Source organism: Erithacus rubecula, assembly GCF_903797595.1.
Source record: "Erithacus rubecula genome assembly, chromosome: 5".
Lineage (NCBI taxonomy): Eukaryota > Metazoa > Chordata > Aves > Passeriformes > Muscicapidae > Erithacus > Erithacus rubecula.
This window is the reverse complement of record NC_136687.1, coordinates 6,487,566-6,499,007: the sequence shown is the minus strand read 5'-3', so window position 1 is coordinate 6,499,007 and position 11,442 is coordinate 6,487,566.

Here is an 11,442-nt window from a genome sequence, read left to right as displayed (position 1 = left end):
AGTTTTAGACCATGATATTTGTATTATGTAATTTTTACATTGCCAGTGTGGTAATATTAAAGTGGAACAGAAGTACTTTGCAGAGCTCTAGGCAATGGCAAGTCTTGGAATGTCATGGCTAATGTTTCACCCAGTAGCCTTCAAGGAGACCAAATTTCTTGGAAATACAACATTTCTCATGGGAGTCTCATAAACAAATTATTCTTGCTGCATCCACTGAGCTGCCCCTTCCTAGAAGAGCAAATGCACAACAAAACCCAACCAAAAATGAAATCGAGCTGTGCTGGCACAAAAAGCAGTGCATGGGCTGAATCTGGAGTGATGCCATTTTCCTTAATCTGTTCGTGGGGGGGTAACAAATATCCAGTTTCTCTTGGGTATCAGCAGCTTTGAGGCCTCTTTGTGAGCAGAGCTGAAGTCAAGTGCATCAGCAATGCCTGTTATTGTGGCAGACACCACAGAGAGGGCATTAGGAGCTCCCTCCTCACCCAGGGAACACAAACCAGGGTGTGTTTATGGCCCAATAATTGCTTGTTTGTGTAAAGTAATGATGTCCCTGTTTGGCTTTTAGACCAATTAGTAGAATTAAGGTGGTAAAAACACCAACATAATTAGTCTAATGACTATAAACCACTGACACTAAGTGTAAAATCTCTAGCCTTTTTGACACCCCGGTTTTATAGTGCAATATAAGGAGGGCAGTAACGTTAGTATGTAGGGGAGTTGCTCTGCTTTTGTGGCTGACTTTGAATGCCCCTGCACAATCCGATGTGTTTGGATCGCCTGGGGTGGCTGGCTGTGGCCTCAAATTAAAGGGAAGTTGCCTCTGCTAATTATTCTTTGTACTGCTTTTTCCCCTTGCTAATTAAGAGTGGCAGAGAGATTTGATTATCATGTTTTCCTAGTAGTTAAAAAAAGACTAAATCAAACCTCTACCCACCCTAGATCCCCAGGCTGAAACAGATGCTGCTCTTGCATCCAGGGTTTCATTGCTTTATCAATACCAGCTGAGATTGCCAGGGACTTGCCACCAGCAGTGGAGGACATTAAAAATCAGTCTTCTAGTGCCAGCCACAATGCCAGGGCTGTGTTTGGTGGGCAAACAGGAGAGCTGTCTGGATGTGCAGCTCCTCTGAAAGCATGAACAGCTTCACTGTGCCACCACAGCTCCCTTCCTGGTGGAGCTCAAAGGGACTTTGAAGAGGGGGAAGGCCAAGATTCACCCTAGGATCATTGTTCACCTGGAGACTCTCTTGAAAAAAGCAATGCAAGCTCTTTTGGGGGTCTCTCCTGCTGGTGTGAAAACCTTTTTGGTTCTTTCAGTGCTGGAGCCAGCCTGTGCTGGGAAAGCTGTGCTATACTGTGCTTTTGTGTTGCACCTATGGCAGCAAAACTGCTATTGCTAAATCCATCCTTCTCCAGGGAGCTGATTTCTGCTGGAAAAATCCACTTTTCAATGCACATGAGCAGCACAACTGGGAGACCATTCTGCATCACCCAGTGGCACTGAGTGCTTAGAGCAGTGACAACATTCCATGTACCTGCCACAGTGGGGGAGATTCCGGCACAGTGCACATTTCACAGCACAGCAGAAATCTCCTGATGTGTTGTTCAGTGTGGATACCTCAGATTTTCCTCATGAGTGTGGGGGATGAAGAAGCATTGCAACCCCAGCTTCTGTCTCTGAAAATCCCCAGATTTGCCCTTAAGATCCTGGGCATGATTGCCTTTACTGACCTCTGCTTTTGCTCCATTTTCACACCTCAGCACCTGCCCTGGCACAGCTCCCTGAACTAGGGGCTCTTGCATCTGTTTAAGGCTGTGGGGGGAAATCAGCTGTCTCATTTTAGGAGTAAAGCAATGGCTCAGCTCAACCTGTTGTTTCAGTCTGTCCCCAGAGGACTCTAAGGGCATGGGCACATCTGCATAGCCAGCCTTAATTCCAGATGTTGGTTCTGCTGACCAACAAACCTTCCAGCAGGATTTGGTTTCCTCCTGATCATTAGGAAAGATGGTCTGTGGCTGCCTTGCAGAGGAGCAGAATAATGAGACAAAGTAACAGGGACCTTTCACGTGGCAAATTCTGTAATAATGCTTTAAAAGTAACATTTTTTTTTCCTAAGGACACAGCTAATAAAAGGGAATTAGGAGTGGTAGCATTTTGACCATAAGTTTGAGCTTCTCAATGCTTAAGACTCTCTGGATTCAGTTAGTTAGTTAGTTTTGCTGTGGGTTTTTAGAATTTTTTTAATAGTGTCAACAGATGTGAAAATCATAATTTATTGAATTAAAGATGATAGCACAGAGGATATCTCTTGCTCAGAAAGCTCAGCTTTGGGGTTTCAAAGCATTTATCTTTTAGCAATAAGTCCATCTTTCTTCCAGCCTCTGCTGAAGCTCAACCCTCATGCTCTGGACTGCTCTCTTTCCATCTTATCTAAAAAACTTCTGCCTTCCTTCACTCTTTTCAGATCAAAGGGAACATTATCAGTTTACAAAGCATCCCTGTTTCTTCCTGTCTCCCAGCACCTCTGTCTAACCTTTCCTCCAGGGTCAAGGGGTTGGCTGCTGGGAGCACTGGTTCCCCTTGAACAAGGGTGGCCATGGAGCTCTTCTGCACTGGGAGTTAGAAAATCATGCCTAAATTTCCTATTCCCAGGAAAAATTGCTTTGTCTGATGATACAGGCCACCAAACATTTCTGGTAGAAGACCACTGAACCCAGGGAGTTCCCAAAGGGTTCAGTTTGACCCCCTGTCCTTGATTTGCACTGTGGGGAAGAAAGGAATAAAAGGCATAAAAATGTGAGTTAAAGACAGAGTGTCAGCCTTTGCTTTGAGTTTCCTGCCTTTTGTCAGGCTAAGTGCTCAATGCCATTTAAATGCAAGTTTTCCACAGGGGAATTCTCCCTCAGCCAGGCTTCCATGGAAAGGTTTGCAGTGCCCATTGCCTTCATGGCTGCAAACTGGGGAGCAGTTCATCCAAAATCACCTGTCATCAGAGTTCACTGTATCTTAGTTTCATTATGGTTGGGTGATGTTTCCTGGTGGGTTGGAGCAAAGAGAGGAGAAAGCACTGAATCCTCTGACAGGTTCTGCCACACACTAGCATTACTTAGCCACTTTCTGCCTCAGTTTACCTGCCAATTCCATGGTTAACAACTGGTATTGTGGGGTTATTACAAATCCATGACGTTTCCAAGTGCCTGAACATCCCTTGTGGGCTGTACTTAGGTTGGAACAACTTCTTCAAATATCTCTTTTGCCAATGCTGCATAATTTTTCCTTGCCAAGATGGCCAGATGGATCTTAGTTAAAAAAATAATGGGTTTTTTTTGTGCTAGATTCTCATTACAGTATGTTACTGATAAAACACTTGCTTCTTAAATATTTTCACCCTTCTATTTATCCCACCCCTGTCTTGCCCCTAAACAGATTCACAATTAACCATGAGAACAGATCCTCAATTAGGAATGGGCAAAACTCACGAGCTCATTTTCACATTTTTATATGGTTGGTCAATGTTTCTCTGTCTCAGATGATATTTCTCATTGGTTTTCAATTAAATAAAAGCATCTACTCACTGGAAAAAAATGTTTCAGCAAAACTGAAGGTACAAACCAGTCTTTTTCTCTGGTAAAATATGTGCTACATCTATTTTTTTTCTGTTGGTGGTGACTCTAATTTTTGACCTTAATTTTTCCCAGAGGTTATTGGATCCTGAAATTTCCCACTGGTTTTATAAGGTATGAGATAAGGACCCTCTCTGAAAGCCAAACGTATGAAAATAATGAGACATAAGACATGTTTGCTTCCCAATCCTGCATTGACTGGATGTACCTGGAGAGCACACAGGTTCACCTTTCAGGCTTTGGTGGAAATCCAGAATAGCTCCATGAGACCAGTGGAGCTGTACCCATGAGGCCATGAGATTTTACAGCCGAAATTCCTGCCTGAGCAAATCACTTCATGCTGTGACTTGGGAACACAGTGGATGTGCTGAAGGCCAGACAAAAAACCCAAATAGCCTCTGTATTGGTCACTCATCCTTTGTAGTGGTGGCTCTAGGCACAGTCAGGAAGGACAGGGAGGGACTGATTCACCTTCACCACTGAGCTCCTGCAAACCCCAGGCAAAGCTGGTTTCTCCAGGAGCTGAGGCGAAGAAAAGTTAATTTGTCTGCTCAGGTGCGACCATCCTTCCTATTGTAATTTCATATTTGAGAGCACGGCGCTGGCTGCAGCCTTTCCCAGGATTTCAGGGTGTCCCAGGCAGCCCGGGGCTGCAGGAAGGTGGCACAGCCTGTCCCTCGGCGCTGATCTGCCGCTGGGTTTAAGCTCCGGATTAGCTGCAGAATAGCTAAGCTCCTAGAAGGCTTGGGAAAACATGCTGCCCTTCCATGCTTAGTGGGTTTGCCAGGCTCTCCTGTCACTTAGAATGAATGGGGAGAGAAATCATTATTTAATTATCTGGGAAGCCCTTTAAAAGACTAATCAGCAAGGAATTTCTCTCCAGTAGTAACAGCTGGCTCTCACACTATGAGTCACAAAGAGAGATATTAAAAGGCTGTTTTTCTCAGTTAGTGAACTTATTAACTGTGCTCTTCTCTTTTATAGAAATGCTGCTTTGTTCTCTAACAATGGTCCCCAGCCTTGAGAAACATGACAGAGCTCTGAAGGGGATGGGGGGGCTGTCTTACTGTAAATTGGGGTTTACCTAGTCCAGGATCTCACACTTCAAATGCCAGTTCTGCTTTTTGGGGGGTTCAGATGAGGCTCTTCCCTGCAACCAGGTGGCAAAGGGGTCTGTCATGAGAGGAGTCAAACAGAGGATGCACCAGAGAAGGGCACAGCAATTCCTGCAGTGACAGGCAGCAATTCATTTCCCTGCTGCTGCTGCAACCAGGGCAATTGCATCCAAGCTGGCTTCCCCTTGGAGAAGCAGTGCTTTGCCTCAGTGCTGTGGGAATGGCAGAGAGGGATGAGCTCAAAGTAGTGGGCTGGACAGGATGAGATGAAAGATATCTCTGGATGAGACTGGGACATGGAGATAGAAAGGGAAGATTCTTTCCAGGACAAGAGCTCTCAGTGGATGCTCCTACTCAAGGCTGTGAATTGTCACCAAGTTGGGAAGACCTGACCCAGCTCTGCCCAGAAACCTCTCTGCACCAGCTCCCCTCATGTCAGTGCTCAACAGTGGATTCAGGAATGAAAATAGCCACAGGGCACCTATTAAACCTCAGTGCAAGGAAGGGTTTTAAGTTCAAGTGGCATCTTAAGTGATATCAAATGAGGGAAGCCACGTGTCAGGCAGTGTAATTCCAGGCTACCTGTCCCTTTCTCTGGGTTTACACTTTGGGCACCAGGTTTGTTCTCCTCTGCAATCTGCAGCTGTGTAATGAGCACTTCAAAACTCAGCAGACCCCCATCAGCCCCTCCAGGTCTGTCAGCCAGACCCTTGGCCTTATCAGAGCTTTGCAGAGGGAAGAGCTGCCTTCCTTCCCTGGGCCTGTCAGCCCTCAGAGCCTTCAAACTTCAAAGTAGCTCTGCAAACACAACTGGTCCAACAGTGTCATTGCTGTGGGGGTGTGGGGATGGCACCACATCCCTCCAGAGGCTCAAAGGACTGAAGAGGTGTTGGTTGTGTGGAAGTGCTTGGCTCTGGTGTGTCCCAGCCTACCCCTGAGATGCTGGGATGTCCATGTGTGGTTGTGTACCTCTGTGGGTGGGAAGGAATGGAGAAAGGACTAAAGGGAAATGAGATTAAAATTTACTGAATACCCATTCCCATATGCACAGTGATTTGCTGCTTTGAATTTTTCTTCAGAAATATCTTTCTCTGTGCATGTGTATTAATTTCAGACCTCCAAAAGCGACTTCCCTCCCCTCCAAGATTAAGCATTTAAATCTGAAAGATATTTACAGGATCAAATGGATTCCTATTGAATTCAAATAGAATTACTATTCAAACCAGTGTCTCAGCACAACAGAGAGGAGGAGTCTCTGTCCAGGTGACATTGGGCTCTCTGCTGCAGTGGAAAATGAGCAATAATATTTACCTTGCACAGACAAAACCAGTATGAACACAACTATCCTCTCCTCTTCTGGGGCCCTGGCTGAAGACAGACAGCTCAGCAGTCTGGCAGTAATGGATAAATCTCAAAGGGCAATATTTCAGCTTATATAAGGGGATGGGGCTTCCTGCCAAGAGAGCTTCTACAATTTACATCAGGGAGGATTTGGCTGGAGATAAATCAGGTAATCATTGCCCTGGAGGAGCTGCAGCACCATCAGCACTCACCTGTCTGCTCAGCACCAGAGCCAAGCCCGTCCTGCCTCGGGCTGCTCCAGCTTTGGATTGCACATTGGGGCTGTTTGGGAAGAGAGGCTCTGGCAATGGTGAGGGGCACTGGCAAACTGAGGCATGCATAAACATTGGAGAACTAGGTGTTTAACTGGGGTGATAGAGAGGAGACCCTGCCAGGTGGGTAAATTGCCCCGAGGGATGCGTGTTCAGCTCCCTGCTCTGCCTCTTTTCTCCATCATCAGCCTCCTGGCCTTGGTCTGCTGCCTGCCAGCACCTCCTTCAGTGTCCTGGAGGATTAAGCAGAGCTCCTCCTGTTTGTCCTGTCTGTGAAGAGATGGGATGGAAAGCAGGGCAGGCAGGGAGCAGAATTTCCATCTCCCCTGTCTCACATCCCTGCACAGCTGCTGGGGGGGAATACACATCATCCTTGTGGGGCTGTGAGGGCTCAGCCTTCCCTCCTGCTCCAGGACAAATCTGGGAGAGCTGGTGAGTCAGAGCTGTCTGCAGCAGAGCTTGTGCTGGGGCTGCTGTGTGGAACTGCTGGAGCCAGCCCTCCCTCTCAGCTCTGCCAGCAGACACAATTTCCAGCTCCTGGCTGCCTGCATCCGCTCAGGAGTGGGATTTGCTCCCAAGATTTTACCCCTGCATCCACCACTTGTAATGCTCAGGCTGGTTGGGTGCAAACCACAGCAGTCTGGTGCAAACACAGCCTCTCCCTCTTTCCTTGCACCAGCCAGAGATTTCCCTGGAGTGCTGGATGCAGATGAAGCCCTGCTGAGCTGAGGCTCTACCTGATGCTCATGGAGAATTCTTCAGCAGCCAGACATGGAGCTTCCTTTGCTCTGCCCTGCATGCCTGCAGCTTTGTTGTATAAATAAAAAGCAATTTGTTCCTCATTGTTTGTATTTTGTTTCCATACTCAGTGGTCTCACACCATGCAGGGGAGGCACACACATGGGGAGCTCTCCAGCATCCCAAGGAAGATCAATAAACCTTAATCAGTGCTCTGGGAAAGACTCTCCTCTAGATTGCTTTGGTCAGTGTGTGAGAGAAGGATATGATAGTGCCTGCTTAAGAGAGGGCTTTGCTGGAGATCCCATTCCCAGATTTCCCAGGCTGTTTTAAAAAAACAAGCAGGAAAAGGTATTTCAAGTTTTGCAAGCTGCAGCTTGATGCACAGAGGATTTAGAGTTCAATCTAACCTGAGTTGGCTATCTGCTGCTCTGGACAAGACTGGGAGTTTATCAAACACCTGAAGGGGCACAGCACATCAAACAGAAGGACTGGGGGCATTTGTGTCATCTGGGGGCTCGAGGGACCCTGAAGACTGTGCCCAATGCCTGTGCATAAACTGAATTGAGCTGTCTTAAGTCACTGCAAGAGGAGACTGAGACAAGATCTCCTGCAACAAAGGCTTGTGCCTCTTTTTGGAGAGAGAGCTCAAAGCACTGGACACTGTATAATATCAAAGCATTTCTGGCCTAGGCTGCTATGAAAGCTCCTTAACAGATAAGAAAATATGTCTTTACATTTGCCATTTGATTATGAAAGGAGACATTTTAATCAGTATTTCTCAGCCTGTCTGATGTATAAATAGTGTTTTATCCTCTTGCACTGCTCTTATTTGTGTCCTACAGCCAGTTTGCTGACAAACAGCAGAGATTATCTCATCTGTAGGGAAACTGTGGTTTTCTTTTTCTTAATCGGGCAAAATTCCTGCTGAAGTTCTATCAAAATTGATGGGTCCTGAGGTGAGTGTCCTGAGGGGCAAAAAGGAAAAAGGGTCAGACACAAAAGTATTTCAGAGCTAAATTCAGAAATGAGGATGGGGGTGACTGGTGTATGGGGTCCAAGAGACAGCCACCAGGTAGGAGGGGCTGGACCCCAAGGATGTGAGCCTGGTGCAGATGCAGGAGCAGTTACAGCAAAGATGTTGAAGATTATGATGTTTGTGAGACACACAGGGAAAAAACAGCCCTGGGATGCTGCTTCAGCCTTTCTTCTGTCTCTATCTGCTTTTGACTTGTGCAGATAACTCGTGCATCTCCCTGTCCTGTCCCAGCACTTTTGTCCATCTCCTCTCTGTCATGGACAACTGCAAATCCACCGGGAGAAGTGTGTGAACAGTCCTGCTGGCATGTGCCATGGGCTAGCTGATGTTTTTTTCCATCCTAGGTAAATAGATGCTTTGATGCTGGAAGACACTTTGGGGGTATGGTGACTTTGGATGTGTTTTAACCAGTAATCATCTGGAGGCAGCTGTGATGTGCTCTGGGCTGTGTCCTCACCTGACTGTCCTAAGCCAGTCCTGCCCATGGGCATTCAGCCAGGATCATGGAAGTGCTGTGTGCCCTGTGTCCTGCAGCATGGAGGGAATATTTGTACAATGAGTGTGTTGCTGCACATCCCTCACCTCAGATACAGTCTGCAGCACCTCACCCAGGTAAGCTCCAAGTGGCATTGTGGTTTGCAGCTTTCAGGTGTGACAGGTAGGGATTTATGGTGTTCTCCTACATTGGTGCTGCCTACAAATTTCTCTTTGCTTTTCTTTCTGGTGCTTGCAGTGTCCAGGTCTCTTTCTGTGCTGCTGATGCTGAGGATGGATCTGATTTGTGCTGTGAATTGCTGTGAGCTGTGGGGACTCTCAGTGCTTCAACACAGAAATAAAAATCTTCCCAAGTCTGAGAGATTTCCAAATTCCAAGTAAATGCCTGGTGGCCTCCAATTCTGCAGGAACAAAGACACCAAAGGCACCTGTTTAAGGGCAAAACACAGAGCAAGATCTAAGGCCATGGCTTGATGCTATTGCTATGCCTACTGCAACAGCTCAGTTAAAAGGCATTTTTGCAGAGAAAGATGTGACACTTAAAAGGCAACATATTCTTTTCACCTTCCAGTTTCCAATTCAGTTTGTAACTTAGCCCCAAGAAGTGATCAGGGGCTGCTTTCTTTTCAGCTTAAAATCTCTTTTTTTTCATGCACTGGTTGTCAGTGCTCCCGAAAAGATTAAATAAGGCAGAGGTAATGTAGATTTAAAGAATTTTCCAGATGAAGTGCCAGAGCACTTTGAACTGAAGAAGAAAGAGGTTGCTGTGAGGGGGCTGGTTGGTGCTGGGGGAAGGCTGAGCACACTCTGGGTCAATGTGCCATGGCTGGAGTCGTGGGGGCTGGCACAGCACCGTAACTCTGCTGGGGGGCACAGTGCTGTGCTTGCAGAGTGCTCACCAAAAACCTCTTAGCAGGGCTGTGTGTCCAGTGAGGTCCCTGGGAATGGTCCTTCCTCAGAGGTGAGATATGCTGTTTATGGCTGGGGCTGGAGGAACCTTGCTCAGCTGCTGTGGTGCTGTCACAGGGACTATGAGCAGTGCTGATGGGCAGAGGGGACTCCACACTCCTGAGCCCAGAGATCCAGCTCTGCATACAGAGCAAAACCCCTCCAAGGAGAGGTAGTGTGGGAGGAAAAGCTGAAATTACAGCAAGAATGATTCCTGTCCCTGTTCTGTGGCTTTCTCAGCCAGGGAAAGGGCATTAGACATCACCAGAGTCAAATATTGCTGCTTCTGCCAGAAAAAGAGGTATCAAGGGCAATTTCTGCTTCTTGTCCTCCAACAGAAAGATTCCATCCTGCTTCAGCACTGAGGATGTCTGGGCAAGAAGATGAGCTGCCACAAAAGATAAATTATTCCAGTTATCTCCAGATGGATCAGGTCTCTGACTGATGATACCAGCCCATGCAGAGGAAAGGTCCAGGGAATTTTGTGGAGAATTACTCTGTAATGTTCTCAGAAGGTGCAGGGTTACCTTCTGGCCATGGGCAGTGGGTGGAGGGAGTAGTGGGGGGAGAAACAAGATTTAATAAAAATAACAAGATTTTTTTTAAAAAAACCCTTTGTATTTCGGTAACAGCTCTTCCAATATTTCCAGACCAAATTAATTCATGAAAAATTCTTGGCAGATTGTTATGAACTCCCTAGATAGGTCAAAAAAGATTTGGAGGTATAGTGAATAAACAGTTTTGAGTCATACAAAATGGTACTGGAGTGGGTTGAAGAAGAGCCCAGGAGTCCAGCTCCTCTCTGGCTGTGTTTTCCATGAGCCTTTTGCCCTTCAGGAATATTGGGTGCTCAGTGACTTTTGTGTCTTTTCTTGGGGAATCTCTGCTTGAAGAGCTGCAAGGCAGCATGGATAGCCCCCAGGAGACTGGAATCCTTTAGGTATCCAATGCCAGGGAGCAGATACTCATCTCTGCCTGTTCAGGCTTGTTCACCCTTTGGGGTACGTGGGTGTGAGCGTGTGGGGCAGCACAGGATTATTTGGGAGCAGAAGGTAACATCAGAAATACAAGTCTTGACAACAACTCAAGGGCTGGTTTTTGGGTGCTCTGCACCTGCAATCAGCTTGCTTCTTTCAGAGCCCTTCATCACCCTCCTGGGCAAACTTTCAGGGTGGCTGCTGACCTGGTGAGGGCTGGTGAAAAACATTTGTTTTGAAATCTGGCCATGGTTTGAATTGTGAGCTCTGGGGAAGTTTGACACTCGATGCATAGCCAGATCAAATAAAAAGCCACTGAGTGTGGGACAGCAGATGCTCATATCCTGCTTCTGCAGACATGCAACACAGCTGTTGAGATACCTTGGATCCCTTTCAACAGTTTTAGATGTCTATTTATTTATTTTTTATTTTATTAAGGGAGCATCCTATGCCAGTGGCAGGTGTAAGATTTTGTGTTTGGGCTCCCAGCACATCAGTCCCTGTCCTCAGCAGAGTAAACAGAACTGACAGCAGACATGATGATGCTGAGCTCAGTCTTCCTTCATGACAGGCAACTCTGCAAGTCCAAAGTCACCTCTGAACATCTATTCTACATGTCCACCTCCATGGGATAAAAAGTGTTGCCCTGCAGTAATAAACTTCAGATTTACAGAGACTCAGAGCTGTGCTGTTGGTGGAGGATTTCTCAAGGGCATCATTGATCACAATATAGGAGAGAAATTGTGAAGTAAAATTCCCCCTTGACTCTACAGAAAGGCTCACAGCCCTTAGGTGAAACAAAAGGAAAGGGCCCCAGAGCTGCTGCCAGCCTGAGCTAAGAGGGGCTGACTCCTGGTCCCGAGTGTGGTGCCAAATTCAGCCCTGAG